Source organism: Hyla sarda, chromosome 1 (genome assembly GCF_029499605.1).
Source record: "Hyla sarda isolate aHylSar1 chromosome 1, aHylSar1.hap1, whole genome shotgun sequence".
NCBI lineage: Eukaryota > Metazoa > Chordata > Amphibia > Anura > Hylidae > Hyla > Hyla sarda.
This window is the reverse complement of record NC_079189.1, coordinates 258622480-258649310: the sequence shown is the minus strand read 5'-3', so window position 1 is coordinate 258649310 and position 26831 is coordinate 258622480. Positions and strand designations below refer to the sequence as shown.

Here is a 26831-nt window from a genome sequence, read left to right as displayed (position 1 = left end):
ACAAGCTGTATACTGTGGATTTAAGCATCAATAAATCCTTTTCGGAATCGGAGCGGAAGGCGGCAACAGAGCAAAATGTCAACGACACCTGGGATTCCCAGCCAGTGTCCCATGCTGGTACTTACCGGGCCCTAAGCTGGGTAGCAGTCTGCGATCTGACGAGAGCAGGCGCGTTCAGCTTAGGATGGCCGTTGACCGCTTTTCGCCCTTTATACTGTGCATTTAAGCATCAATAAATCCTTTTCGGAATCGGAACGGAACGGAAGGCGGCAACAGAGCAAAATGTCAACGGCAGCCGGGATTCCCAGCCAGTGTCCCATGCCGGTACTTACCGGGCCCTAAGATCTGTACCAGTCTGCGATCTGACGAGAGCAGGCGCGTTAAGCTTAGGATGGCCGTCGACAGCTTCACACCTTGTATACTGTGGATTTAAGCATCAATAAATTATTTTCGGAATCGGAGCGGAAGGCAGCAATAGAGCAAAATGTCAATGGCAATGGCAATGGCACTGGCACTGGCACCCGGGATTCCCAGCCAGTCTCCCATGCCAGTACTTACCGGATCCTAAGCTGGGTAGCAGTCTGCGATCTGACGAGAGCAGGCTCATTCAGCTTAGGATGGCCGTTGACAGCTTCACACCTTGTATACTGTGGATTTAAGCATCAATAAATTCTTTTCGGAATCGGAGCGGAAGGCAGCAATAGAGCAAAGTGTCAACGGCAACCGGGATTCCCAGCCAGTCTCCCATGCCAGTACTTACCGGGCCCTAAGCTGGGTAACAGTCTGCGATCTGACAAGAGCAGGCGCGTTCAGCTTAGGATGGCCATTGACAGCTTCATGCTTTTTATACTGTGCATTTAAGCATCAATAAATCCTTTTCGGAATCGGAACGGAAGGCGGCAACAGAGCAAAATGTCAACTGCACCCGGGTTTCCCAGCCAGTTTCCCATGCCAGTACTTACTGGGCCCTAAGCTGGGTAGCAGTCTGCGATCTGACGAGAGCAGGCGCGTTCAGCTTAGGATGGCCGTTGACATCTTCACGCCTTGTATATTGTGGATTTAAGCATCAATAAATATTTTTATTTGTCGGAGAGGAAGGCTGCAACAGAGCAAAATGTCAATGGCACCTTGGATTGCCAGCCAGTCTCCAATGCCGGTAACTGCCGGGCAGCAGTCTGCGATCTGAGGAGAGCAGGCACGTTCAGGCTTAGGATGGCCGTTGACAGCTTCACACCCTGTATATTGTGGATTTAAGCATCAATAAATTATTTTCCGAATCGGAGCGGAAGGCGGCAACAGATTAAAATGGCAACTGCACCCGGGATTCCCAGCCAGTCTCCCATGCTGGTACTTACCAGGCCCTAAGCTGGGTAGCAGTCTGCGATCTGACAAGAGCAGGCGCGTTCAGCTTAGGATGGCCGTTGACAGCATCACACTTTGTATACTGTGGATTTAAGCATCAATAAATAATTTTCGGAATCGGAGCAGAAACAGAGCAAACTGTCAACTGCACCCGGGATTCCCAGCCAGTCTCCCATGCTGGTACTTACCGGGCCCTAAACTGGGTAGCAGTCTGCGATCTGATGAGAGCAGGCGCGTTCAGCTTAGGATGGCCGTTGACAGCTTCTCGCCCTTTATACTGTGCATTTAGGCATCAATAAATCCTTTTCGGAATCGGAGCGGAAGGCAGCAATAGAGCAAAATGTCAACGGCACCCGGGATTCCCAGCCAGTCTCCCATGCCAGTACTTACCGGGCCCTAAGCTGGGTAGCAGTCTGCGATCTGATGAGAGCAGGCGCGTTCAGCTTAGGATGGGCGTTGACATCTTCACGCCTTGTATACTGTGGATTTAAGCATCAATAAATATTTTTTTTAATCGGAGAGGAAGGCTGCAACAGATCAAAATGTCAATAGCACCTTGGATTGCCAGCCAGTCTCCCATGCCCGTACTTGCCGGGCAGCAGTCTGCGATCTGACAAGAACAGGCGCATTCAGCTTAGGATAGCCGTAGACGGCTTCACACCCTGTATATTGTGGATTTAAGCATCAATAAATCCTTTTCGGAATCGGAGCAAACTGTCTACAGAGCTACAGAGCAAAATGTCAACAACACCTGAGATTCCCAGCCAGTCTCCCATACTGGTACTTACCGGGCTCTAAGCTGGGTAGCAGTCTGCGATCTGACGAGAGCAGGCGCATTCAGGTTAGGATAGCCGTAGACAGCTTCACAAGCTGTATACTGTGGATTTAAGCATCAATAAATCATTTTCGGAATCGGAGCGGAAGGCGGCTACAGAGCAAAATGTCAACAACACCTGGAATTCCCAGCCAGTCTCCCATGCTGGTACTTACCTGGCCCTAAGCTGGGTAGCAGTCTGCGATCTGACGAGAGCAGGCGCGTTCAGCTTAGGATGTCCGTTGACATCTTTACGCCTTGTATATTGTGGATTTAACCATCAATAAATATTTTTATTAATCGGAGAAGAAGGCGGCAACAGAGCAAAATGTCAATGGCACCTTGGATTGCCAGCCAGTCTCCCATGCCGGTATCTGCCGGGCAGCAGTCTGCGATCTGATGAGAGCAGGCATGTTCAGGCTTAGGATGGCCGTTGACAGCTTCACACCCTGTATATTGTGGATTTAAGCATCAATAAATCCTTTTCCGAATCGGAGCGGAAGGCGGCAACAGATTAAAATGTCAACTGCACCTGGGATTCCCAGCCAGTCTCCCATGCTGGTACTTACCAGGCCCTAAGCTGGGTAGCAGTCTGCGATCTGACGAGAGCAGGCGCGTTCAGCTTAGGATGGCCGTTGACAGCTTCATATTTTGTATACTGTGCATTTAAGCATCAATAAATCCTTTTCGGAATAGTAACGGAAGGCGGCAACAGAGCAAAATGTCAACGGCAGCCGGGATTCCCAGCCAGTGTCCCATGCCGGTACTTACCGGGCCCTAAGATCTGTACCAGTCTGCGATCTGACGAGAACAGGCGCATTCAGCTTAGGATGGCCGTAGATATCTTCACACCCTGTATACTGTGGATTTAAGCATCAATAAATCCTTTTCGGAATCGGAGCGTAAGGCGGCAACAGAGCAAAACGTCAACGACACCTGGGATTCCCAGCCAGTCTCCCATGCTGGTACTTACCGGGCCCTAAGCTGGGTACCAGTCTGCGATCTGACGAGAACAGGCGCATTCAGCTTAGGATGGCCGTTGACAGGTTCACACCCTGTATACTGTGGATTTAAGCATCAATAAATCCTTTTCCGAATCGGAGCGGAAGGAGGCAACAGATTAAAATGTCAAGTGCACCCGGGATTCCCAGCCAGTCTCCCATGCTAGTTCTTACCAGGCCCTAAGCTGGGTAGCAGTCTGCGATCTGACAAGAGCAAGCGCGTTCAGCTTAGGATGGCCGTTGACAGCTTCTTGCCCTTTATATTGTGCATTTAATCATCAATAAATCCTTTTCGGAATCGGAACGGAAGGCGGCAACAGAGCAAAATGTCAACGGCAGCCGGGATTCCCAGCCAGTGTCCCATGCCGGTACTTACCGGGCCCTAAGATCTGTACCAGTCTGCGATCTGACGAGAACAGGCGCATTCAGCTTAGGATGGCCGTAGACCTCTTCACACCCTGTATACTGTGGATTTAAGCATCAATAAATCCTTTTCGGAATCGGAGCGTAAGGCGGCAACAGAGCAAAATGTCAACGGCAGCCGGGATTCCCAGCCAGTGTCCCATGCCGGTACTTACCGGGCCCTAAGATCTGTACCAGTCTGTGATCTGACGAGAGCTGGCGCGTTAAGCTTAGGATGGCCGTCGACAGCTTCACACCTTGTATACTGTGGATTTAAGCATCATTAAATTATTTTCGGAATCGGAGCGGAAGGCAGCAATAGAGCAAAATGTCAACGGCACGTGGGATTCCCAGCCAGTCTCCCCTGCCAGTACTTACCGGGCCCTAAGCTGGGTAGCAGTCTGCGATCTGACGAGAGCAGGCACGTTCAGCTTAGGATGGCCATTGACAGCTTCATGCTTTTTATACTGTGCATTTAAGCATCAATAAATCCTTTTCGGAATCGGAGAGGAAGGCGGCAACAGAGCAAAATGTCAATAGCACCTTGGATTGTCAGCCAGTCTCTCATGCCCGTACTTGCCGGGCAGCAGTCTGCGATCTGACAAGAACAGGCACATTCAGCTTAGGATAGCCGTAGACGGCATCACACCCTGTATACTGTGAATTTAAGCATCAATAAATCATTTTCGGAATCGAAGCGGAAGGCGGCTACAGAACAAAATGTCAACAACACCTGGGATTCCCAGCCAGTCTCCCATGCTGGTACTTAACGGGCCCTAAGCTGGGTATCAGTCTGCGATCTGACGAGAGCAGGCGCGTTCAGCTTAGGATGGCCGTTGACAGCTTCACACTTTGTATACTGTGGATTTAAGCATCAATAAATAATTTTCGGAATCGGAGCAGAAACAGAGCAAAATGTCAACTGCACCCGGGATTCCCAGCCAGTCTCCCATGCTGGTACTTACCAGGCCCGAAGCTGGGAAGCAGTCTGCGATCTGACGAGAACAGGCGCATTCAGCTTAGGATGGCCGTAGACATCTTCACACCCTGTATACTGTGGATTTAAGCATCAATAAATCCTTTTCCGAATCGGAGCGGAAGGCGGCAACAGATTAAAATGTCAACTGCACCCGGGATTCCCAGCCAGTCTCCCATGCTATAACTTACCAGGCCCTAAGCTGGGTAGCAGTCTGCGATCTGATGAGAGCAGGCGGGTTCAGCTTAGGATGGCCGTTGACAGCTTCACATTTTGTATACTGTGCATTTAAGCATCAATAAATCCTTTTCGGAATCGGAACGGAAGGCGGCAACAGAGCAAAATGTCAACGGCAGCCGGGATTCCCAGCCAGTCTCCCATGCTGGTACTTACCGGGCGCTAAGCTGGGTAGCAGTCTGCGATCTGACGAGAGCAGGCGCGTTGAGCTTAGGATGGCCGTTGACAGCTTCTCGCCCTTTATACTGTGCATTTAAGCATCAATAAATCCTTTTTGGAATCGGAACGGAAGGCGGCAACAGAGCAAAATGTCAACGGCAGCCGGGATTCCCAGCCAGTGTCCCATGCCGGTACTTACCGGGCCCTAAGATCTGTACCAGTCTGCGATCTGACGAGAACAGGCGCATTCAGCTTAGGATGGCCGTTGACAGCTTCACACCTTGTATACTGTGGATTTAAGCATCAATAAATTCTTTTCGGAATCGGAGCGGAAGGCAGCAATAGAGCAAAGTGTCAACAGCAGCCGGGATTCCCAGCCAGTGTCCCATGCTGGTACTTACCGGGCCCTAAGATCTGTACCAGTCTGCGATCTGATGAGAGCAGGCGCGTTAAGCTTAGGATGGCCGTCGACAGCTTCACACCTTGTATACTGTGGATTTAAGCATCAATAAATTATTTTCGGAATCGGAGCGGAAGGCAGCAATAGAGCAAAATGTCAATGGCAATGGCACTGGCACCCGGGATTCCCAGCCAGTCTCCCATGCCAGTACTTACCGGATCCTAAGCTGGGTAGCAGTCTGCGATCTGACGAGAGCAGGCTCATTCAGCTTAGGATGGCCGTTGACAGCTTCACACCTTGTATACTGTGGATTTAAGCATCAATAAATTCTTTTCGGAATCGGAGCGGAAGGCAGCAATAGAGCAAAGTGTCAACGGCAACCGGGATTCCCAGCCAGTCTCCCATGCCAGTACTTACCGGGCCCTAAGCTGGGTAACAGTCTGCGATCTGACAAGAGCAGGCGCGTTCAGCTTAGGATGGCCATTGACAGCTTCATGCTTTTTATACTGTGCATTTAAGCATCAATAAATCCTTTTCGGAATCGGAACGGAAGGCGGCAACAGAGCAAAATGTCAACTGCACCCGGGTTTCCCAGCCAGTCTCCCATGCCAGTACTTACTGGGCCCTAAGCTGGGTAGCAGTCTGCGATCTGACGAGAGCAGGCGCGTTCAGCTTAGGATGGCCGTTGACATCTTCACGCCTTGTATATTGTGGATTTAAGCATCAATAAATATTTTTATTTGTCGGAGAGGAAGGCTGCAACAGAGCAAAATGTCAATGGTACCTTGGATTGCCAGCCAGTCTCCAATGCCGGTAACTGCCGGGCAGCAGTCTGCGATCTGAGGAGAGCAGGCACGTTCAGGCTTAGGATGGCCGTTGACAGCTTCACACCCTGTATATTGTGGATTTAAGCATCAATAAATTATTTTCCGAATCGGAGCGGAAGGCGGCAACAGATTAAAATGGAAACTGCACCCGGGATTCCCAGCCAGTCTCCCATGCTGGTACTTACCAGGCCCTAAGCTGGGTAGCAGTCTGCGATCTGACAAGAGCAGGCGCGTTCAGCTTAAGATGGCCGTTGACAGCATCACACTTTGTATACTGTGGATTTAAGCATCAATAAATAATTTTCGGAATCGGAGCAGAAACAGAGCAAAATGTCAACTGCACCCGGGATTCCCAGCCAGTCTCCCATGCTGGTACTTACCAGGCCCGAAGCTGGGTAGCAGTCTGCGATCTGACGAGAACAGGCGCATACAGCTTAGGATGGCCGTAGACATCTTCACACCCTGTATACTGTGGATTTAAGCATCAATAAATCCTTTTCGGAATCGGAGCGGAAGGCGGCAACCGAGCAAAATGTCAACGACACCTGGGATTCCAAGCCAGTCTCCCATGCTGGTACTTACCGGGCCCTAAACTGGGTAGCAGTCTGCGATCTGATGAGAGCAGGCGCGTTCAGCTTAGGATGGCCGTTGACAGCTTCTTGCCCTTTATACTGTGCATTTAGGCATCAATAAATCCTTTTCGGAATCGGAGCGGAAGGCAGCAATAGAGCAAAATGTCAACGGCACCCGGGATTCCCAGCCAGTTTCCCATGCCAGTACTTACCGGGCCCTAAGCTGGGTAGCAGTCTGCGATCTGATGAGAGCAGGCGCGTTCAGCTTAGGATGGGCGTTGACATCTTCACGCCTTGTATACTGTGGATTTAAGCATCAATAAATATTTTTTTTAATCGGAGAGGAAGGCTGCAACAGATCAAAATGTCAATAGCACCTTGGATTGCCAGCCAGTCTCCCATGCCCGTACTTGCCGGGCAGCAGTCTGCGATCTGACAAGAACAGGCGCATTCAGCTTAGGATAGCCGTAGACGGCTTCACACCCTGTATATTGTGGATTTAAGCATCAATAAATCCTTTTCGGAATCGGAGCAAACTGTCTACAGAGCTACAGAGCAAAATGTCAACAACACCTGAGATTCCCAGCCAGTCTCCCATACTGGTACTTACCGGGCTCTAAGCTGGGTAGCAGTCTGCGATCTGACGAGAGCAGGCACATTCAGGTTAGGATAGCCGTAGACAGCTTCACAAGCTGTATACTGTGGATTTAAGCATCAATAAATCATTTTCGGAATCGGAGCGGAAGGCGGCTACAGAGCAAAATGTCAACAACACCTGGAATTCCCAGCCAGTCTCCCATGCTGGTACTTACCTGGCCCTAAGCTGGGTAGCAGTCTGCGATCTGACGAGAGCAGGCGCGTTCAGCTTAGGATGTCCGTTGACATCTTTACGCCTTGTATATTGTGGATTTAACCATCAATAAATATTTTTATTAATCGGAGAAAAAGGCGGCAACAGAGCAAAATGTCAATGGCACCTTGGATTGCCAGCCAGTCTCCCATGCCGGTATCTGCCGGGCAGCAGTCTGCGATCTGAGGAGAGCAGGCATGTTCAGGCTTAGGATGGCCGTTGACAGCTTCACACCCTGTATATTGTGGATTTAAGCATCAATAAATCCTTTTCCGAATCGGAGCGGAAGGCGGCAACAGATTAAAATGTCAACTGCACCTGGGATTCCCAGCCAGTCTCCCATGCTGGTACTTACCAGGCCCTAAGCTGGGTAGCAGTCTGCGATCTGACGAGAGCAGGCGCGTTCAGCTTAGGATGGCCATTGACAGCTTCATGCTTTTTATACTGTGCATTTAAGCATCAATAAATCCTTTTCGGAATCGGAGAGGAAGGCGGCAACAGAGCAAAATGTCAATAGCACCTTGGATTGTCAGCCAGTCTCTCATGCCCGTACTTGCCGGGCAGCAGTCTGCGATCTGACAAGAACAGGCACATTCAGCTTAGGATAGCCGTAGACGGCATCACACCCTGTATACTGTGAATTTAAGCATCAATAAATCATTTTCGGAATCGAAGCGGAAGGCGGCTACAGAACAAAATGTCAACAACACCTGGGATTCCCAGCCAGTCTCCCATGCTGGTACTTAACGGGCCCTAAGCTGGGTATCAGTCTGCGATCTGACGAGAGCAGGCGCGTTCAGCTTAGGATGGCCGTTGACAGCTTCACACTTTGTATACTGTGGATTTAAGCATCAATAAATAATTTTCGGAATCGGAGCAGAAACAGAGCAAAATGTCAACTGCACCCGGGATTCCCAGCCAGTCTCCCATGCTGGTACTTACCAGGCCCGAAGCTGGGAAGCAGTCTGCGATCTGACGAGAACGGGCGCATTCAGCTTAGGATGGCCGTAGACATCTTCACACCCTGTATACTGTGGATTTAAGCATCAATAAATCCTTTTCCGAATCGGAGCGGAAGGCGGCAACAGATTAAAATGTCAACTGCACCCGGGATTCCCAGCCAGTCTCCCATGCTATAACTTACCAGGCCCTAAGCTGGGTAGCAGTCTGCGATCTGATGAGAGCAGGCGGGTTCAGCTTAGGATGGCCGTTGACAGCTTCACATTTTGTATACTGTGCATTTAAGCATCAATAAATCCTTTTCGGAATCGGAACGGAAGGCGGCAACAGAGCAAAATGTCAACGGCAGCCGGGATTCCCAGCCAGTCTCCCATGCTGGTACTTACCGGGCGCTAAGCTGGGTAGCAGTCTGCGATCTGACGAGAGCAGGCGCGTTGAGCTTAGGATGGCCGTTGACAGCTTCTCGCCCTTTATACTGTGCATTTAAGCATCAATAAATCCTTTTTGGAATCGGAACGGAAGGCGGCAACAGAGCAAAATGTCAACGGCAGCCGGGATTCCCAGCCAGTGTCCCATGCCGGTACTTACCGGGCCCTAAGATCTGTACCAGTCTGCGATCTGACGAGAACAGGCGCATTCAGCTTAGGATGGCCGTAGACATCTTCACACCCTGTATACTGTGGATTTAAGCATCAATAAATCCTTTTCGGAATCGGAGCGTAAGGCGGCAACAGAGCAAAATGTCAACAGCAGCCGGGATTCCCAGCCAGTGTCCCATGCTGGTACTTACCGGGCCCTAAGATCTGTACCAGTCTGCGATCTGATGAGAGCAGGCGCGTTAAGCTTAGGATGGCCGTCGACAGCTTCACACCTTGTATACTGTGGATTTAAGCATCAATAAATTATTTTCGGAATCGGAGCGGAAGGCAGCAATAGAGCAAAATGTCAATGGCAATGGCACTGGCACCCGGGATTCCCAGCCAGTCTCCCATGCCAGTACTTACCGGATCCTAAGCTGGGTAGCAGTCTGCGATCTGACGAGAGCAGGCTCATTCAGCTTAGGATGGCCGTTGACAGCTTCACACCTTGTATACTGTGGATTTAAGCATCAATAAATTCTTTTCGGAATCGGAGCGGAAGGCAGCAATAGAGCAAAGTGTCAACGGCAACCGGGATTCCCAGCCAGTCTCCCATGCCAGTACTTACCGGGCCCTAAGCTGGGTAACAGTCTGCGATCTGACAAGAGCAGGCGCGTTCAGCTTAGGATGGCCATTGACAGCTTCATGCTTTTTATACTGTGCATTTAAGCATCAATAAATCCTTTTCGGAATCGGAACGGAAGGCGGCAACAGAGCAAAATGTCAACTGCACCCGGGTTTCCCAGCCAGTCTCCCATGCCAGTACTTACTGGGCCCTAAGCTGGGTAGCAGTCTGCGATCTGACGAGAGCAGGCGCGTTCAGCTTAGGATGGCCGTTGACATCTTCACGCCTTGTATATTGTGGATTTAAGCATCAATAAATATTTTTATTTGTCGGAGAGGAAGGCTGCAACAGAGCAAAATGTCAATGGTACCTTGGATTGCCAGCCAGTCTCCAATGCCGGTAACTGCCGGGCAGCAGTCTGCGATCTGAGGAGAGCAGGCACGTTCAGGCTTAGGATGGCCGTTGACAGCTTCACACCCTGTATATTGTGGATTTAAGCATCAATAAATTATTTTCCGAATCGGAGCGGAAGGCGGCAACAGATTAAAATGGAAACTGCACCCGGGATTCCCAGCCAGTCTCCCATGCTGGTACTTACCAGGCCCTAAGTTGGGTAGCAGTCTGCGATCTGACAAGAGCAGGCGCGTTCAGCTTAAGATGGCCGTTGACAGCATCACACTTTGTATACTGTGGATTTAAGCATCAATAAATAATTTTCGGAATCGGAGCAGAAACAGAGCAAAATGTCAACTGCACCCGGGATTCCCAGCCAGTCTCCCATGCTGGTACTTACCAGGCCCGAAGCTGGGTAGCAGTCTGCGATCTGACGAGAACAGGCGCATACAGCTTAGGATGGCCGTAGACATCTTCACACCCTGTATACTGTGGATTTAAGCATCAATAAATCCTTTTCGGAATCGGAGCGGAAGGCGGCAACCGAGCAAAATGTCAACGACACCTGGGATTCCAAGCCAGTCTCCCATGCTGGTACTTACCGGGCCCTAAACTGGGTAGCAGTCTGCGATCTGATGAGAGCAGGCGCGTTCAGCTTAGGATGGCCGTTGACAGCTTCTTGCCCTTTATACTGTGCATTTAGGCATCAATAAATCCTTTTCGGAATCGGAGCGGAAGGCAGCAATAGAGCAAAATGTCAACGGCACCCGGGATTCCCAGCCAGTCTCCCATGCCAGTACTTACCGGGCCCTAAGCTGGGTAGCAGTCTGCGATCTGATGAGAGCAGGCGCGTTCAGCTTAGGATGGGCGTTGACATCTTCACGCCTTGTATACTGTGGATTTAAGCATCAATAAATATTTTTTTTAATCGGAGAGGAAGGCTGCAACAGATCAAAATGTCAATAGCACCTTGGATTGCCAGCCAGTCTCCCATGCCCGTACTTGCCGGGCAGCAGTCTGCGATCTGACAAGAACAGGCGCATTCAGCTTAGGATAGCCGTAGACGGCTTCACACCCTGTATATTGTGGATTTAAGCATCAATAAATCCTTTTCGGAATCGGAGCAAACTGTCTACAGAGCTACAGAGCAAAATGTCAACAACACCTGAGATTCCCAGCCAGTCTCCCATACTGGTACTTACCGGGCTCTAAGCTGGGTAGCAGTCTGCGATCTGACGAGAGCAGGCGCATTCAGGTTAGGATAGCCGTAGACAGCTTCACAATCTGTATACTGTGGATTTAAGCATCAATAAATCATTTTCGGAATCGGAGCGGAAGGCGGCTACAGAGCAAAATGTCAACAACACCTGGAATTCCCAGCCAGTCTCCCATGCTGGTACTTACCTGGCCCTAAGCTGGGTAGCAGTCTGCGATCTGACGAGAGCAGGCGCGTTCAGCTTAGGATGTCCGTTGACATCTTTACGCCTTGTATATTGTGGATTTAACCATCAATAAATATTTTTATTAATCGGAGAAAAAGGCGGCAACAGAGCAAAATGTCAATGGCACCTTGGATTGCCAGCCAGTCTCCCATGCCGGTATCTGCCGGGCAGCAGTCTGCGATCTGAGGAGAGCAGGCATGTTCAGGCTTAGGATGGCCGTTGACAGCTTCACACCCTGTATATTGTGGATTTAAGCATCAATAAATCCTTTTCCGAATCGGAGCGGAAGGCGGCAACAGATTAAAATGTCAACTGCACCTGGGATTCCCAGCCAGTCTCCCATGCTGGTACTTACCAGGCCCTAAGCTGGGTAGCAGTCTGCGATCTGACGAGAGCAGGCGCGTTCAGCTTAGGATGGCCGTTGACAGCTTCATATTTTGTATACTGTGCATTTAAGCATCAATAAATCCTTTTCGGAATCGGAACGGAAGGCGGCAACAGAGCAAAATGTCAACGGCAGCCGGGATTCCCAGCCAGTGTCCCATGCCGGTACTTACCGGGCCCTAAGATCTGTACCAGTCTGCGATCTGACGAGAACAGGCGCATTCAGCTTAGGATGGCCGTAGATATCTTCACACCCTGTATACTGTGGATTTAAGCATCAATAAATCCTTTTCGGAATCGGAGCGTAAGGCGGCAACAGAGCAAAACGTCAACGACACCTGGGATTCCCAGCCAGTCTCCCATGCTGGTACGTACCGGGCCCTAAGCTGGGTACCAGTCTGCGATCTGACGAGAACAGGCGCATTCAGCTTAGGATGGCCGTTGACAGCTTCACACCCTGTATACTGTGGATTTAAGCATCAATAAATCCTTTTCCGAATCGGAGCGGAAGGAGGCAACAGATTAAAATGTCAACTGCACCCGGGATTCCCAGCCAGTCTCCCCTGCCAGTACTTACCGGGCCCTAAGCTGGGTAGCAGTCTGCGATCTGACGAGAGCAGGCACGTTCAGCTTAGGATGGCCATTGACAGCTTCATGCTTTTTATACTGTGCATTTAAGCATCAATAAATCCTTTTCGGAATCGGAGAGGAAGGCGGCAACAGAGCAAAATGTCAATAGCACCTTGGATTGTCAGCCAGTCTCTCATGCCCGTACTTGCCGGGCAGCAGTCTGCGATCTGACAAGAACAGGCACATTCAGCTTAGGATAGCCGTAGACGGCATCACACCCTGTATACTGTGAATTTAAGCATCAATAAATCATTTTCGGAATCGAAGCGGAAGGCGGCTACAGAACAAAATGTCAACAACACCTGGGATTCCCAGCCAGTCTCCCATGCTGGTACTTAACGGGCCCTAAGCTGGGTATCAGTCTGCGATCTGACGAGAGCAGGCGCGTTCAGCTTAGGATGGCCGTTGACAGCTTCACACTTTGTATACTGTGGATTTAAGCATCAATAAATAATTTTCGGAATCGGAGCAGAAACAGAGCAAAATGTCAACTGCACCCGGGATTCCCAGCCAGTCTCCCATGCTGGTACTTACAAGGCCCGAAGCTGGGAAGCAGTCTGCGATCTGACGAGAACGGGCGCATTCAGCTTAGGATGGCCGTAGACATCTTCACACCCTGTATACTGTGGATTTAAGCATCAATAAATCCTTTTCCGAATCGGAGCGGAAGGCGGCAACAGATTAAAATGTCAACTGCACCCGGGATTCCCAGCCAGTCTCCCATGCTATAACTTACCAGGCCCTAAGCTGGGTAGCAGTCTGCGATCTGATGAGAGCAGGCGGGTTCAGCTTAGGATGGCCGTTGACAGCTTCACATTTTGTATACTGTGCATTTAAGCATCAATAAATCCTTTTCGGAATCGGAACGGAAGGCGGCAACAGAGCAAAATGTCAACGGCAGCCGGGATTCCCAGCCAGTCTCCCATGCTGGTACTTACCGGGCGCTAAGCTGGGTAGCAGTCTGCGATCTGACGAGAGCAGGCGCGTTGAGCTTAGGACGGCCGTTGACAGCTTCTCGCCCTTTATACTGTGCATTTAACCCCTACAGGACCCATGACGTAACGGTACGTCCCGACACCCTGGGTCTTAAGGACCAAGGACGTACATTTACGTCATGGGCAGTTCTGGTCCCCGCCGTGCGCCGGGCGGGGATCGGACCGGGATGCCTGCTGAAATCATTCAGCAGGCATCCCGTGCAAATGCCCAGGGGGGTCATTAGACCCCCCCATGTCGGCGATCGCCGCAAATCGCATGTGAATTCACACATGCGATTTGCGGCTATTCCGGCGATGCGGGTCACGTGCGACCCGCTGACCCGGAGATACAAGGTGATCGGGGGTGTATGATACACCCCCTATCACCTACTGTATCTATGGGGAGGTGGCGATTTCGCCACCCCCCCAGGATCGCTGCTATTGGCTGGACGATCGTCCAGCCAATAGCAGCCGGCAGGGGAGGGGTTAACAGCATCTTCCCGCAGCTCCCGCCGCTGGCTGAGTTCAGTCAGCGGTCAGAGCTGCTGGAGGAAGACCGGTACCCCCCCTCTGCCAAGATCGGAGCCCCCAGAGAAGAAAAGAAGCCCCCCATAGATCAGGGAAAGCATACAGCCCAGGGAAAGGTAGGGTAAATAGTAAAAAATAAAGTTAAAAAAAGTTTTTAAAAAATCCCCCCCCCCTGACCCCCTAATAGGTCCCCAAGGGTCTTCTGCAGTTTTTCAGTGTGACCCGGGCCCTATTAGGGGTTCAGGGCGCTGCATTAGCGCCCCCCCATTTTTTTGGGGACTGCAGCATTTTTTCCCCCCCATATAACGGTGTGTGATTTCTAATCACACACCGTTATATATAGTATACACCAAGCACACACACAGTACATAACCCACCCCCCCCCACACACACACTACCCTCCCCCCCCCGCCACCGCCCCCCCCCCACCACCACCAAAAAAGGCGATGGCTCGCCGGGCATTTTCGGTAGCGGAGGCATACGCTTTTCTTGCCTCCGACTCCGAATCTGTCAGTGAGGACGATGAAGATCCAACATTTCTGTGTTCTTCATCGTCCTCCTCATCATCTAGTAGTGATGATGAGCCCCCTGCACGGCGGCGGAGACGCCGCCAGGCGAGGCCACGCACCCCCCATGATAGTGGCCCAGTGGCCGGCACTAGTGCGAGTGGTGATGCCGCTCGTACTAGGAGTCCGACCCCCCAGACAAGTTTACCGGAGCCCCCTTCCGGTGAACCTGTCTGGAGACCCCCAGAGGGTTATCAGCCACGGGTTCCGGAGTTTGTTGGCGACTCCAGAATCCGGATTGACAATTCTGGATTCACTGAAATTGACTATTTCAGTTATTTTTTCAGTGACAGTTTTGTCAATCACATGGTGGAGCAGACGAATCTGTACGCCAGGCAGTTCATCGCCCACCACCCTGATTCTTTTTTGGCCAGGTCCAATGAATGGTGCGCCATTGATGCAGCAGAAATGAGGACATTTTGGGGCCTCTTGCTGCATATGGGCCTGGTCAAAAAGCCAAGTGTCAGACAGTACTGGAGCGGGGACGTCCTCTACCAGACCCCGCTTTACAGTATGGTCATGGCACGGAGGCGGTTCGAGGCCATTTGGAAATGCCTGCATTATGCAGATAATGCGGCATGTCCACCCCGAGGTGATCCCGCCTATGACCGGCTTTACAAAGTGAGGCCGGTCATCGATCACTTAGGGGCCAAATTTTTGGAAGCCTATGTACCCCTCAGGGAGCTCTCGGTTGATGAGTCTCTTATCAGTTTTAAGGGGAGACTCATCTTCCGCCAGTATATTCCCTCGAAGCGGGCGCGGTATGGCGTGAAGCTCTATAAACTTTGTGAGAGTACCTCCGGGTACACTCTCAAGTTTAGAGTGTATGAGGGACGAGATTCCCGTATTGAACCCCCAGATTGTTCCCCCACTCTGGGTGTTAGCGGGAAAATCGTTTGGGAGCTTGTGCACCCATTGCTGGATACGGGTTACCACGTGTACGTGGACAACTTTTATACCAGCATCCCTCTCTTCACATCCCTTGCCGCCAGATCCACGTCCGCTTGTGGGACCGTGCGGAAAAACCAGAGAGGCCTCCCTCTAAATTTTGTTAAGACACCCATTCCCAAGGGTGAGTCCCGTGCCCTTGCCCATGAAAACCTGTTGCTGGTCAAGTATAAGGATAAGAGGGATGTCCTTATGCTGACCACTATTCATGGCAACGGCAGCTCACCTGTCCCTGTGCGAGGTACCACAACACCGGTCCTCAAGCCCGATTGTATTCTGGACTACAATCGGTATATGGGGGGAGTTGATCTTTCTGATCAAGTCCTCAAGCCATATAACGCCATGCGGAAAACACGGGTATGGTACAAGAAAGTTGCGGTCTACATGGTACAGGTTGCCATGTACAACTCTTTTGTACTGTCCCAGTACGCTGGCAACACAGGGACATTCCTTCAGTTCCAAGAAGAAGTCCTAAAGGTCCTGATCTTTGGCGACCGGGAAAGAGCAGGCCGGACTTCCCAAGGAACTGAAGTAATAGGTGCCAGGATCGTCCCAGGCCAACACTTTCCAGGTGAGGTCCCCCACACTGGAAAGAAGGGACGAGCCCAGAAAAGATGCAGAGTGTGTTACAAGAGGGGGATACGGAAGGACACCACCACTCAGTGTGACACTTGCCCAGATAATCCGGGCCTCTGCATTAAGGATTGCTTCAGGGAGTATCACACTTCCATGGAGTTCTAAATTTTCCCTCTTCATTTCAATTTTCCACAATTTGACCCAAATGTACCAAGTCCAGAGTACATTCCAAGTTTTAACCCCATAAAACCACTAAATTGCCCAAAAAAATATTTAATCCAAAAAAAACTAAAACTGATAGGACCTCTGGGGGTATTTTTTATAAAAAATGGGTCATGGGTCACTGAGTCACTATCATCGGGGACTTTTTATGTTGCCTCAAATGCGCAGCGCTCTCTCCACCTGAGCGGGGTGCGCATTTGAGGCAACAAGTTAGGGACAGCCACACATATCACATTCCAGAATGATGATTCAGAGTATAGGGTTTGGGGCGGGCATATTTTTTTGTTTTGGCTGTGCTCTGGGTCATCATTCTGGGAACATAATCTGTTTTATAATTTTATGTCCCACTGTACCCCATTTTAGTTACTTAGTGTACCCCAGTTATTTACCCCATGTAATGCCCCTTGAGGGGGGGTCCCACTGTTCTGGCTCCATAGGAGAAAGCCAAAGCTCAAGGACCCTGACTGATCTCCGGCACCTCTGAGACCGGTGTACACGCTGTTTACGCCCAGACTTGAGGTATGTACTTACTCCAAAGAAATGTATTTACACATTTACAATGACATTTTCTCCTTTTACCACTTGTAAAAATGAAAAATTTGGGGTAACCCCAGCATTTTAGTGTAAAAAAAAATCAAATTTTTCATTTTCACATCCCACTTCATTAATATTTATCAAACACCTGTGGGGTGTTAAGGCTCTCTGTACCCCTTGTTATGTTCCTTGAGGGGTGCAGTTTCCAAAATAGTATGCCATGTGTTTATTTTTTGCTGTCCTGGCACCATAGGGGCTTCCTAAATGCGACATGTCCCCCCCATTTCAGCAATATTTGCAAATGTGACTCCTTCTCTTCTGAGCATTGTAGCGCTCATGTAGTGCATTTGACATCCACTTATGGGGTACTTCCATACTCAGAAGAGATGGGGTTATAAATTTTGGGGTGTATTTTCTGCTATTAACCCTTACAAAAATGTGAAATTTGGGGGGAAACACACATTTTAGTGAAATTTTTTAATTTTTTTTTACATATGCAAAAGTCATGAAACCCCTGTGGGGCATTAAGGCTCACTTTATTCCTTGTTACGTTCCTCAAGGGGTCTAGTTTCCAAAATGGTATGCCATGTGTTTTTTTTTTGCTGTTCTGGCACCATAGGGGCTCCCTAAATGCGACATGCCCCCCGAGCAAAATTTGCTCTCAAAAAGCCAAATATGACTCCTTCTCTTCTGAGCATTATAGTTCTCCCATAGTGCACTTCAGGTCAACTTATGGGGTACCTCCATACTCAGAAGAGATGGGGTTACAAATTTTGGGGGGTATTTTCTGCTATTAACCCTTGCAAAAATGTGAAATTTGGGGGGAAACACTCATTTTAGTGAAAAAAATATATATTTTTTTTACATATGCAAAAGTCGTGAAACCCCAGTGGGGCATTAAGGCTCACTTTATTCCTTGTTACGTTCCTCAAGGGGTCTAGTTTCCAAAATGGTATGCCATGTGCTTTTTTTTGCTGTTCTGGCACCATAGGGGCTCCCTAAATGCGACATGCCCCCCGAGCAAAATTTGCTCTCAAAAAGCCAAATATGACTCCTTCTCTTCTGAGCATTATAGTTCTCCCATAGTGCACTTCAGGTCAACTTATGGGGTACCTCCATACTCAGAAGAGATGGGGTTACAAATTTTGGGGGGTATTTTCTGCTATTAACCCTTGCAAAAATGTGAAATTTGGGGGGAAACACACATTTTAGTGAAAAAAATATATATTTTTTTTACATATGCAAAAGTCGTGAAACCCCAGTGGGGCATTAAGGCTCACTTTATTCCTTGTTACGTTCCTCAAGGGGTCTAGTTTCCAAAATGGTATGCCATGTGCTTTTTTTTGCTGTTCTGGCACCATAGGGGCTCCCTAAATGCGACATGCCCCCCGAGCAAAATTTGCTCTCAAAAAGCCAAATATGACTCCTTCTCTTCTGAGCATTATAGTTCTCCCATAGTGCACTTCAGGTCAACTTATGGGGTACCTCCATACTCAGAAGAGATGGGGTTACAAATTTTGGGGGGTATTTTCTGCTATTAACCCTTGCAAAAATGTGAAATTTGGGGAGAAACACACATTTTAGTGAAAAAAAAATATATTTTTTTTACATATGCAAAAGTCGTGAAAACCCAGTGGGGCATTAAGGCTCACTTTATTCCTTGTTACGTTCCTCAAGGGGTCTAGTTTCCAAAATGGTATGCCATGTGTTTTTTTTTTGCTGTTCTGGCACCATAGGGGCTCCCTAAATGCGACATGCCCCCCGAGCAAAATTTGCTCTCAAAAAGCCAAATATGACTCCTTCTCTTCTGAGCATTGTAGTTCGCCCATAGTGCACTTCAGGTAAACTTATGGGGTACCTCCATACTCAGAAGAGATGGGGTTACAAATTTTGGGGGGTATTTTCTGCTATTAACCCTTGCAAAAATGTGAAATTTGGGGAGAAACACACATTTTAGTGAAAAAAATATATATTTTTTTTACATATGCAAAAGTCGTGAAACCCCAGTGGGGTAATAAGGCTCACTTTATTCCTTGTTACATTCCTCAAGGGGTCTAGTTTCCAAAATGGTATGCCATGTGTTTTTTTTTTGCTGTTCTGGCACCATAGGGGCTCCCTAAATGCGACATGCCCCCCAAAAACCATTTCAGAAAAACATACTCTCCAAAATCCCCTTGTCGCTCCTTCGCTTCTGAGCCCTCTACTGCGCCCGCTGAACACTTTACATAGACATATGAGGTATGTGCTTACTCGGGAGAAATTGGGCTACAAAGATAAGTATAAATTTTCTCCTTTTACCCCTTGTAAAAATTAAAAAATTGGGTCTACAAGAACATGCGAGTGTAAAAAATGAAGATTGTGAATTTTCTCCTTCACTTTGCTGCTATTCCTGTGAAACACCTAAAGGGTTAAAACGCTGACTGAATGTCATTTTGAATACTTTGGGGGGTGCAGTTTTCGTAATGGGGTAATTTGTGGGGTATTTCTAATATGAAGACCCTTCAAATCCACTTCAAATCTAAACTGGTCCCTGAAAAATAGTGAGTTTTAAAATTTTGTGAAAAATTGGAAAATTGCTGCTGAACTTTGAAGCCCTCTGGTGTCTTCCAAAAGTAAAAACACGCCAATTTTATGATGCAAACATAAAATAGACATATTGGAAATGTGAATAAAAATTTTTTTTATTTGGAATATCCATTTACCTTACAAGCAGAGAGCTTCAAAGTTAGAAAAATACAAAATTTTCAATTTTTTCATCAAATTTGGGGATTTTTCACCAAGAAAGGATGCAAGTTACCATAAAATTTTACCACTAAGTTAAAGTAGAATATGTCATGAAAAAACAATCTCGGAATCAGATTGATAACTAAAAGCATTCCAGAGTTATTAATGTTTAAAGTGACAGTGATCAGATGTGCAAAAAACGCTCTGGTCCTGAGGTGTAAAATGGCCTGGTCCTTAAGGGGTTAAGCATCAATAAATCCTTTTTGGAATCGGAACGGAAGGCGGCAACAGAGCAAAATGTCAACGGCAGCCGGGATTCCCAGCCAGTGTCCCATGCCGGTACTTACCGGGCCCTAAGATCTGTACCAGTCTGCGATCTGACGAGAACAGGCGCATTCAGCTTAGGATGGCCGTAGACATCTTCACACCCTGTATACTGTGGATTTAAGCATCAATAAATCCTTTTCGGAATCGGAGCGTAAGGCGGCAACAGAGCAAAATGTCAACAGCAGCCGGGATTCCCAGCCAGTGTCCCATGCTGGTACTTACCGGGCCCTAAGATCTGTACCAGTCTGCGATCTGATGAGAGCAGGCGCGTTAAGCTTAGGATGGCCGTCGACAGCTTCACACCTTGTATACTGTGGATTTAAGCATCGATAAATTCTTTTCGGAATCGGAGCGGAGGGCAGCAATAGAGAAAAATGTCAACGGCACCTGGGATTCCCAGCCAGTCTCCCCTGCCAGTACCTACCGGGCCCTAAGCTGGGTAGCAGTCTGCAATCTGACGAGAGGAGGCACTTTCAGCTTACGATGGCCATTGACAGCTTCATGCTTTTTATACTGTGCATTTAAGCATCAATAAATCCTTTTCGGAATCGGAGAGGAAGGCGGCAAAAGAGAAAAATGTCAATAGTTCCTTGGATTGCCAGCCAGTCTCCCATGCCCGGACTTGCCGGGCAGAAGTCTGCGATCTGACAAGAACAGGCACATACAGCTTAGGATAGCCGTAGACGGCTTCACACCCTGTATACTGTGGATTTAAGCATCAATAAATTCTTTTCGGAATCGAAGCGGAAGGCAGCTACAGAGCAAAATGTCAACAACACCTGGGATTCCCAGCCAGTCTCCCATGCTGGTACTTACCGGGCCCTAAGCTGGATAGCAGTCTGCGATCTGACGAGAGCAGGCGCGTTCAGCTTAGGATGGTCGTTGACAGCTTCACACTTTGTATACTGTGGATTTAAGCATCAATAAATAATTTTCAGAATCGGAGCAGAAACAGAGCAAAATGTCAACGGCAGCCGGGATTCCGAGCCAGTCTCCCATGCTGGTACTTACCAGGCCCGAAGCTGGGTAGCAGTCTGCGATCTGACGAGAACAGGCGCATTCAGCTTAGGATGGCCGTAGACATCTTCACACCCTGTATACTGTGGATTTAAGCATCAATAAATCCTTTTCGGAATCGGAGCGGAAGGCGGCAACAGAACAAAATGTCAACGACACCTGGGATTCCCAGCCAGTCTCCCATGCTGGTACTTACCGGGCCCTAAGCTGGGTAGTAGTCTGCGATCTGACGAGAGCAGGCGCGTTCAGCTTAGGATGGCCGTCGACAGCTTCCCGCCCTTTATACTGTGCATTGAAGCATCAATAAATCCTTTTCGGAATCGGAACGGAAGGCGGCAACAGAGCAAAATGTCAACGGCAGCCGGGATTCCCAGCCAGTGTCTCATGCCGGTACTTACCGGGCCCTAAGATCTGTACCAGTCTGCGATCTGACGAGAGCAGGCGCGTTAAGCTTAGGATGGCCGTCGACAGCTTCACACCTTGTATACTGTGGATTTAAGCATCAATCAATAAATTATTTCCGGAATCGGAGCGGAAGGCAGCAATAGAGCAAAATGTCAACGGCACCCGGGATTTCCAGCCAGTCTCCCATGCCAGTACTTACAAGGCCCTAAGCTGGGTAGCAGTCTGCGATCTGACGAGAACAGGCGCGTTCAGCTTAGGATGGCCATTGACAGCTTCATGCTTTTTATACTGTGCATTTAAGCATCAATAAATCCTTTTCGGAATCGGAGAGGAAGGCGGCAACAGAGCAAAATGTTAATAGCACCTTGGATTGCCAGCCAGTCTCCCATGCCCGTACTTGCCGGGCAGCAGTCTGCGATCTGACAAGAACAGGCACATTCAGCTTAGGATAGCCGTAGACAGCTTCACACCCTGTATACTGTGGATACTGTGGATTTAAGCATCAATAAATCCTTTTCGGAATCGGAGCGGAAGGCGGCTACAGAGCAAAATGTCAACAACACCTGGGATTCCCAGCCAGTCTCCCATGCTGGTACTTACCGGGCCTTAAGCTGGGTAGCAGTCTGCGATCTGACGAGAGCAGGCGCGTTCAGCTTAGGATGGCCCTTGACAGCTTCACGCCCTTTATACTGTGCATTTAAGCATCAATAAATCATTTTCCGAATCGGAGCGGAAGGCGGCAACAGAGCAAAATGTCAACTGCACCCGGGATTCCCAGCCAGTCTCCCATGCCGGTACTTACTGGGCCCTAAGCTGGGTAGCAGTCTGCGATCTGACGAGAGCAGGCGCGTTAAGCTTAGGATGGCCGTTGACATCTTTACGCCTTGTATATTGTGGATTTAAGCATCAATAAATATTTTTATTAATCGGAGAAGAAGGCGGCAACAGAGCAAAATGTCAATGGCACCTTGGATTGCCAGCCAGTCTCCCATGCCGGTATCTGCCGGGCAGCAGTCTGCGATCTGAGAAGAGCAGGCACGTTCAGGCTTCGGATGGCCGTTGACAGCTTCACACCCTGTATATTGTGGATTTAAGCATCAATAAATCCTTTTCCGAATCGGAGCGGAAAGCGGCAACAGATTAAAATGTTAACTGCACCTGGGATTCCCAGCCAGTCTCCCATGCTGGTACTTACCAGGCCCTAAGCTGGGTAGCAGTCTGCGATCTGATGAGAGCAGGCGCGTTCAGCATAGGATGGCCGTTGACAGCTTCACACTTTGTATACTGTGCATTTAAGCATCAATAAATCCTTTTCGGAATCGGAACGGAAGGCGGCAACAGAGCAAAATGTCAACGGCAGCCGGGATTCCCAGCCAGTGTCCCATGCCGGTACTTACCGGGCCCTGAGATCTGTACCAGTCTGCGATCTGACGAGAGCAGGCGCGTTAAGCTTAGGATGGCCGTCGACAGCTTCACACCTTGTATACTGTGGATTTAAGCATCAATAAATTATTTTCGGAATCATAGCGGAAGGCAGCAATAGAGCAAAATGTCAACGGCACCCGGGATTCCCAGCCAGTCTCCCATGCCAGTACTTATTGGGCCCTAAGCTGGGTAGCAGTCTGCGATCTGACGAGAGGAGGCGCGTTCAGCTTAGGATGGCCATTGACAGCTTCGTGATTTTTATACTGTGCATTTAAGCATCAATAAATCCTTTTCGGAATCGGAGAGGAAGGCGGCAACAGAGCAAAATGTCAATCGCACCTTGGATTGCCAGCCAGTCTCCCATGCCCGTACTTGCCGGGCAGCAGTCTGCGATCTGACAAGAACAGGCACATTCAGCTTAGGATAGCGGTAGACGGCTTCACACCCTGTATACTGTGGATTTAAGCATCAATAAATCCTTTTCGGAATCGGAGCGGAAGGCGGCTAAAGAGCAAAATGTCAACAACACCTGGGATTCCCAGCCAGTCTCCCATTCTGGTACTTACCGGGCCCTAAGCTGGGTAGCAGTCTGCGATCTGACGAGAGCAGGCGCGTTCAGCTTAGGATGGCCGTTGACAGCTTCACGCCCTTTATACTGTGCATTTAAGCATCAATAAATCCTTTTCCGAATCGGAGCGGAAGGCGGCAACAGATTAAAATGTCAACTGCACCCGGGATTCCCAGCCAGTCTCCAATGCTGGTACTTACCAGGCCTTAAGCTGGGTAGCAGTCTGCGATCTGACGAGAGCAGGCGCATTCAGCTTAGGATGGTCATTGACAGCTTCACACTTTGTATACTGTGCATTTAAGCATCAATAAATCCTTTTCGGAATCGGAACGGAAGGCGGCAACGGGGCAAAATGTCAACGGCAGCCGGGATTCCCAGCCAGTGTCCCATGCCGGTACTTACCGGGCCTTAAGATCTGTACCAGTCTGCGATCTGACGAGAGCAGGCGCGTTAAGCTTAGGATGGCCGTCGACAGCTTCACACCTTGTATACTGTGGATTTAGGCATCAATAAATCCTTTTCGGAATCGGAACGGAAGGCGGCAACAGAGCAAAATGTCAACGGCAGCCGGGATTCCCAGCCAGTGTCCCATGCCGGTACTTACCGGGCCTTAAGATCTGTACCAGTCTGCGATCTGACGAGAGCAGGCGCGTTAAGCTTAGGATGGCCGTCGACAGCTTCACACCTTGTATACTGTGGATTTAAGCATCAATAAATTATTTTCGGAATCGGAGCGGAAGGCAGCAATAGAGCAAAATGTCAACGGCACCCGGGATTCCAAGCCAGTCTCCCATGCCAGTACTTACCGGGCCCTAAGCTGGGTAGCAGTCTGCCATCTGACGAGAGCAGGCGCGTTCAGCGAAGGATGGCCGTTGACATCTTCACGCCTTGTATACTGTGGATTTAAGCATCAATAAATATTTTTTTTAATCGGAGAGGAAGGCTGCAACAGATCAAAATGTCAATAGCACCTTGGATTGCCAGCCAGTCTCCCATGCCCGTACTTGCCAGGCAGCAGTCTGCGATCTGACAAGAACAGGCGCATTCAGTGAAGGATAGCCGTAGACGGCTTCACACCCTGTATATTGTGAATTTAAGCATCAATAAATCCTTTTCGGAATCGGAGCAAAATGTCTACAGAGCTACAGAGCAAAATGTCAACAACACCTGAGATTCCCAGCCAGTCTCCCATGCTGGTACTTACCGGGCCCTAAGCTGGGTAGCAGTCTGCAATCTGATGAGAGCAGGCGCGTTCAGCTTAGGATGGCCGTTAACAGCTTCACGCCCTTTATACTGTGCATTTTAGCATCAATAAATCCTTTTCCGAATCGGAGCGGAAGGTGGCAACAGATTAAAATGTCAACTGCACCCGGGATTCCCAGCCAGTCTCCCATGCTGGTTCTTACCAGGCCCTAGGCTGGGTAGCAGTCTGCGATCTGACGAGAGCAAGCGCGTTCAGCTTAGGATGGCCGTTGACAGCATCTCGCCCTTTATACTGTGCATTTAAGCATCAATAAATCCTTTTCGGAATCGGAACGGAAGGCGGCAACAGAGCAAAATGTCAACGGCAGCCGGGATTCCCAGCCAGTGTCCCATGCCGGTACTTACCGGGCCCTAAGATCTGTACCAGTCTGCGATCTGACGAGAACAGGCGCATTCAGCTTAGGATGGCCGTAGACCTCTTCACACCCTGTATACTGTGGATTTAAGCATCAATAAATCCTTTTCCGAATCGGAGCGGAAGGCGGCAACAGATTAAAATGTCAACTGCACCCGGGATTCCCAGCCAGTCTCCCATGCTGGTACTTACCAGGCCCTAAGCTGGGTAGCAGTCTGCGATCTGATGAGAGCAGGCGCGTTCAGCTTAGGATGGCCGTTGACAGCTTCACATTTTGTATACTGTGCATTTAAGCATCAATAAATCCTTTTCGGAATCGGAACGGAACGGAAGGCGGCAACAGAGCAAAATGTCAACGGCAGCCGGGATTCCCAGCTAGTCTCCCATGCTGGTACTTACCGGGCCCTAAGCTGGGTAGCAGTCTGCGATCTGACGAGAGCAGGCGCATTCAGCTTAGGATGGCCGTTGACAGCTTTTCGCCCTTTATACTGTGCATTTAAGCATCAATAAATCCTTTTCGGAATCGGAACGGAAGGCGGCAACAGAGCAAAATGTCAACGGCAGCCGGGATTCCCAGCCATTTTCCCATGCCGGTACTTACCAGGCCCTAAGATCTGTACCAGTCTGCGATCTGACGAGAGCAGGCGCGTTAAGCTTAGGATGGCCGTCAACAGCTTCACACCTTGTATACTGTGGATTTAAGCATCAATAAATTCTTTTCGGAATCGGAGCGGAAGGCAGCAATAGAGCAAAATGTCAACTGCACCCAGGATTCCCAGCCAGTGTCCCATGCTGGTACTTACCGGGCCCTAAGCTGGGTAGCAGTCTGCGATCTGACGAGAGCAGGCGCGTTCAGCTTAGGATGGCCGTTGACAGCTTCACACTTTGTATACTGTGGATTTAAGCATCAATAAATAATTTTCGGAATCGGAGCAGAAACAGAGCAAAATGTCAACTGCACCCGGGATTCCCAGCCAGTCTTCCATGCTGGTACTTACCAGGCCCAAAGCTGGGAAGCTGTCTGCGATCTGACGAGAACAGGCGCATTCAGCTTAGGATGGCCGTAGACATCTTCACACCCTGTATACTGTGGATTTAAGCATCAATACATCCTTTTAGGAATTGGAGCGTAAGGCGGCAACAGAGCAAAATGTCAACGGCAGCCGGGATTCCCAGCCAGTGTCCCATGCCGATACTTACCGGGCCCTAAGATCTGTACCAGTCTGCGATCTGACGAGAACAGGCGCATTCAGCTTAGGATGGCCGTAGACATCTTCACACCCTGTATACTGTGGATTTAAGCATCAATAAATCCTTTTCCGAATCGGAGCGGAAGGCGGCAACAGATTAAAATGTCAACTGCACCCGGGATTCCCGGCCAGTCTCCCATGCTCTAACTTACCAGGCCCTAAGCTGGGTAGCAGTCTGCGATCTGATGAGAGCAGGCAGGTTCAGCTTAGGATGGCCGTTGACAGCTTCACATTTTGTATACTGTGCATTTAAGCATCAATAAATCCTTTTCGGAATCGGAACGGAAAGCGGCAACAGAGCAAAATGTCAACGGCAGCCGGGATTCCCAGCCAGTCTCCCATGCTGGTACTTACCGGGCCCTAAGCTGGGTAGCAGTCTGCGATCTGACGAGAGCAGGCGCGTTCAGCTTCTCGCCCTTTATACTGTGCATTTAAGCATCAATAAATCCTTTTTGGAATCGGAACGGAAGGCGGCAACAGAGCAAAATGTCAACGGCAGCCGGGATTCCCAGCCAGTGTCCCATGCCGGTACTTACC

At 49.4% G+C, this 26831-nt stretch overlaps 16 pseudogenes; all 16 read right to left on the bottom strand.

Moving 5' to 3' along the window:
* Positions 1-76: 76 nt before the first annotated feature.
* Positions 77-196, bottom strand: LOC130340113 (5S ribosomal RNA; annotated as a pseudogene).
* Positions 197-1703: 1507 nt separating this feature from the next.
* Positions 1704-1823, bottom strand: LOC130332271 (5S ribosomal RNA; annotated as a pseudogene).
* A 480-nt stretch (positions 1824-2303) lies between these two features.
* Positions 2304-2423, bottom strand: LOC130352276 (5S ribosomal RNA; annotated as a pseudogene).
* A 273-nt stretch (positions 2424-2696) lies between these two features.
* Positions 2697-2816, bottom strand: LOC130329679 (5S ribosomal RNA; annotated as a pseudogene).
* Positions 2817-6711: 3895 nt separating this feature from the next.
* Positions 6712-6831, bottom strand: LOC130352428 (5S ribosomal RNA; annotated as a pseudogene).
* A 682-nt stretch (positions 6832-7513) lies between these two features.
* LOC130352275 (5S ribosomal RNA) lies at positions 7514-7633 on the bottom strand (annotated as a pseudogene).
* A 273-nt stretch (positions 7634-7906) lies between these two features.
* Positions 7907-8026, bottom strand: LOC130352447 (5S ribosomal RNA; annotated as a pseudogene).
* Positions 8027-10709: 2683 nt separating this feature from the next.
* On the bottom strand, positions 10710-10829 carry LOC130352427 (5S ribosomal RNA; annotated as a pseudogene).
* An 82-nt stretch (positions 10830-10911) lies between these two features.
* LOC130332204 (5S ribosomal RNA) lies at positions 10912-11031 on the bottom strand (annotated as a pseudogene).
* Positions 11032-11511: 480 nt separating this feature from the next.
* LOC130352274 (5S ribosomal RNA) lies at positions 11512-11631 on the bottom strand (annotated as a pseudogene).
* Positions 11632-11904: 273 nt separating this feature from the next.
* On the bottom strand, positions 11905-12024 carry LOC130329668 (5S ribosomal RNA; annotated as a pseudogene).
* Positions 12025-20778: 8754 nt separating this feature from the next.
* LOC130348813 (5S ribosomal RNA) lies at positions 20779-20898 on the bottom strand (annotated as a pseudogene).
* Positions 20899-21984: 1086 nt separating this feature from the next.
* On the bottom strand, positions 21985-22104 carry LOC130348159 (5S ribosomal RNA; annotated as a pseudogene).
* A 1271-nt stretch (positions 22105-23375) lies between these two features.
* LOC130353064 (5S ribosomal RNA) lies at positions 23376-23495 on the bottom strand (annotated as a pseudogene).
* Positions 23496-25187: 1692 nt separating this feature from the next.
* LOC130327765 (5S ribosomal RNA) lies at positions 25188-25307 on the bottom strand (annotated as a pseudogene).
* Positions 25308-25394: 87 nt separating this feature from the next.
* On the bottom strand, positions 25395-25514 carry LOC130327122 (5S ribosomal RNA; annotated as a pseudogene).
* Positions 25515-26831: the final 1317 nt, after the last annotated feature.